We start from the raw sequence: 4,060 nt of genomic DNA, 5'->3' as shown, positions 1-4,060 counted from the left end.
CTAACACATATATATGGAATTTAAAAAAAAATGCTACTGATGAACCTAGTTGCAGGGCAGGAATAAAGATGTAGACATAGAGAATGGGCTTGAGGACACGGGGTGGGAGGGGGAAGCTGGGGCGAAGTGAGAGTAGCATCGACATATATACACTACCGAATGTAAAATAGTTAGCTAGTGGGAAGCAGCTGCATAGCACAGGGTGATCAGCTCGGTGCTTTGCGATGACCTAGAGGGGTGGGATAGGGACGGTGGGAGGGAGGCTCAAGGCGGGGTGGGATATGGGGACATGTGTATGCATATGGCTGATTCACTTGCTGTACAACAGAAACTAGCACGGTATTGTGAAGCAATTATACTCCAATAAAGATCTATTTTTTAAAAAAGTCTCATATACAGAATCTTGAAAAAAAAAAGGATAAAAATGACCTTATTTACAAAACAGAAACAGACTCACAGACTTAGAGAACAAATTTATGGTTACAGGGGTGGAAGGGTCGAGGAGAGGGATAGATTGGGAGTTTGGGATTGACATGTACTCACTGCTATATTTAAAATAGATAACCAATAAGGACCTACTGTATAGAACAGGGAACTCTGCTCGATACTCTGTAATAACCTAAATTGGAAAATAATTTGAAAAAGAATAGATACATGTAATGTGTAACTGAATCACTTTGCTGTACACCTGAAACTAACACAACATTGTTAATCAACTATACTCCAATATAAAATAAAAAATTTTTTTAAAGTCTCTTTGTGCATAGGACAAATGAGTTAATACACGTAAAACACTTAGAACAGAACTTGGCCCATAACAAGCACTCATAGTTGTTATGGATGTTAAAGAAAACAAACTCCAGAGACAGACTGCCTGGGATCAAACCCAGGCTCTGCTACAAACGAGCTGTGTGACCTTGAGCAAGTCACTTAACCTCTATGATTCAGTTTCATTACCTGTAAAATAGGGATAATCATAATCTCTCTTCCCAAGAGTGTTGTGAGAATTAAATATGTTGATGTATATAGAACCTAAAATAACATCTGACCCATATTAAGCGCCATAAATCATGTAGATGTTTGCTATCATCACCATCGTCATCATCATATGCGTAGCCCAGATTCTGAGTTACAGAGAAGAAAGAGCAGACAAAAAGCATCTGTCATATAAGAGCGTTTAAGGAACACCTGTCCCTTCACTGGCCTGCATACAGGTAGTTCTTTGCTTTTCCCACCAAACTTGTACCTGACGTGTATCCCAAACCACTGTCCCTCACTTTTCTCTACATCAACAGACTTAGCCTGTTAGCCTTAGTTTTCTGTGCTCCCAGAATACCTTGCCTTTGTCTGCAATTCACCCTCCCTGGCTGGAGGCTGCAGGTTCCCAAAGCTGTGGCCATCTCATCTCTCACCAGAAGCTGCAGAGGAAACATGCCAGGAAAGCCTGTGGAGGTGGAAACCAGAATAGGTCACAGCAGGCCGGAAGAAGAGGACAGAGGGAAGAACCGAAGAGCTCACTGCTAATCTCTCTACCTCAGGGTCTTTCTCTGTAAAGTGGGGTTAATAACCACACTGAGTCCATAAAGTCACTTTGAGGATTGAATGAGAGGATGGGAAACACTCAGCTCAGCTCCTGGCAGATGGAACAATGACCGGGAGGAGGACGAGTGGGAGAATACAAGTGTGCTCGGAGCACTAACAGAGCACAGAACACGGCTTTTGCAGGGGTGAGATGTGGGGGACTCTAGTAAACTGTGTTGCCCACTTTTCCCTGGGGAAGGTTATACTTGCCTGCTCCATGGAGGCAGTCTTGGATATGTGACTCTTTTGGCCAATAAAATGCAAATGAGTGGGCTTCCCTGGTGGCGCAGTGGTTGAGAGTCCGCCTGCCGATGCAGGGGACACGGGTTTGTGCCCCGGTCCGGGAGGATCCCACATGCCGCGGAGCGGCTGGGCCCGTGAGCCATGGCCACTGAGCCTGCGCTTCCGGAGCCTGTGCTCCACAACGGGAGAGACCACAACAGTGAGAGGCCTGTGTACCACACACACACACAAAAAAAGCGAATGAGTGACATGGTACCTCTGGGCAGCAGCTTTAAGAGTCAGTGCATGATTTGCTGTACTCTCTTTTTCCTGCCTCAGCCACCACAGGGCATGTTTAGAGATGGAGCCTTGATCAGTCCGGAGGACTGAACTTCTGTGATGATCAGAGTCCTTTTGCTGGCTTGCAGCTGACATGTAACACTCATGAGAAGTGAATTTTGCTTTAATCCACTAAAACATGGAATTGTTAGTTGCATTAGCCTGAAAGCATCTTGGTGTTTTTGGAGCCTGAAATCAAGGAAGCGAATGTCAAGGGATATGTCCGGTAGGTGGGTGGGAGTCAGATCAGAGCCCTAGTGTGCTCAGGTGCTGAAGCTCTGTCCTGCAAACTGTTGGGAAGATGCTTCCGCCACGTCCTCCTGCCCTTGAAGGGCCCACAATCCTGTGACACATTCTTTGTGTGGTGCCGGATCAAGGGTCACATAACAGTAACCAGCTCCAAAATCCTACCTGGCCCCATCTTTGCCAAAAGATAAACTCACAACACTTCAATCTAGCATTTTAAAACCCATATACATGGCCCTACTTATCCCACTCCTTAGCAACATGAATCGCCCACTCTAACCACAACAGTCTGCTTTACTGTCTGCGGCACAGGTTTTGGTAATCCTATATTTGAGCCTTTGTTCACATCTTTCTCTCTCACCTGTGTTGATCTTCTTCTCCTCCCAATGTATCAAAGTCCCAGCGGAAGGTTGCAGACCTTTGAGGGATTGGAGCTCTGGTCCTGGTTCATTTAATGGCACCCTGTTACCAATTTTTTAAAAATTCTCTCAACCACTCTGGTCCTCATCAGGAAAATGAAGATTATTGGACCAGATGCTCTCTCAGAGGTGCTTTTAATGTTTAGGATTTTAAATCCCATTCAGCCAAAGTTACTGTTCCCACCTCAAAACTCCTTTTCTCCTTATTTTGCACATACAAGATGCTGTCTCATGTTATCTAGTGTAAATGCCTCTCCCACCTCCACCCTCTTCCTGGACTTCTCCCCTCGACCTGCAGAATCTGCAACCTTTAATGCATTCGTATTTCCCAGGCACAGGAGAACCTCTCTTCTCCAAGTCTCATATTTCCATTTGGAGGAGCCGCCTTAGTTAACATTCCCAGTCTCTCTTGGTGCCTCCGGTCATTTCTCCCCTGGGCTAGATGACTAACATGGTTGGTGTTTGGAAGAAGGAACAGGATATTGATGACTCAGCCCCCTTGAAGTGGTTCTCTTTTGGGATCTGTCTGCAGAGGATCTGTTCCTGGTTTACAGATGCCTGCCTTCCAGCTAAGTTCTTCCATGGTGGAGAGAGATCATGTCTCCTCTTACAAGGGTACTAATCTCATTCATGAGGGCCTCCACCCTCACCACCTAATTACCTCCCAAAGGCCCCATCTCCAAATATCATAGCAGTGGGAGATTAGGGCTTTGACATGTGAATTTTGGGAGGACTCAAACATTCAGTCCTTGACCCCCTGAAATTCATGCCTTTCTCACATGCAAAATACATTCATTCCATCCTAAGAGCCCCCATAATCTTAATTTATTCCAGCATCAACTCCAAAGTGTAATGTCTGAAGCCTCATCTAAATATCATTCAAATTAGATATGGGTGAGAACTGAGGCGCATTTCATCCTGGGGCAAAATCCCTCTCCAACTGTGAACCTGTGAAACAAGACAAGTTATGTACTTCCAAAATTCAGTGGTGGGACAGGTGGAGGATACACATTCCTATTCCAAGAGAGATGGGAAAGAAGGAAGGGATGATGGGTCTCAAGCAAGTCTAAAACTTAGTAGGGCACAATCCATGAGATCTTAAAGGCTCAAGAATAATCATCTTCGTCTTGATGCTCTGCCTTCCAGACCCACTGGGGCAGTAGTCTTGCCTTGTAGAACATTCTCGGTACCAAAACCTGTATGAGTCAGGCTCCAGAGAAAAAAGAGCCAGGGAGAGAGAGAAAATTGGCTGA

At 45.3% G+C, this 4,060-nt stretch overlaps 1 long non-coding RNA gene across 1 annotated transcript; it reads right to left on the bottom strand.

The window, feature by feature from the left end:
* Window positions 1-984: 984 nt before the first annotated feature.
* Window positions 985-3,184, bottom strand: LOC137202998 (uncharacterized). Its single transcript, XR_010932839.1, has 3 exons — window positions 3,116-3,184; window positions 2,750-2,850; window positions 985-1,444 (listed from the first exon to the last, which is right to left on the bottom strand). It is a non-coding gene; the product is annotated as an uncharacterized lncRNA (long non-coding RNA).
* Between the last annotated feature and the right edge of the window lie 876 nt (window positions 3,185-4,060).

Source organism: Pseudorca crassidens, chromosome 11 (genome assembly GCF_039906515.1).
Source record: "Pseudorca crassidens isolate mPseCra1 chromosome 11, mPseCra1.hap1, whole genome shotgun sequence".
Classification (NCBI taxonomy): Eukaryota; Metazoa; Chordata; class Mammalia; order Artiodactyla; family Delphinidae; genus Pseudorca; species Pseudorca crassidens.
The sequence above is the reverse complement of the archived record's forward strand: the minus strand, read 5'-3'. Positions and strand labels throughout refer to the sequence as shown.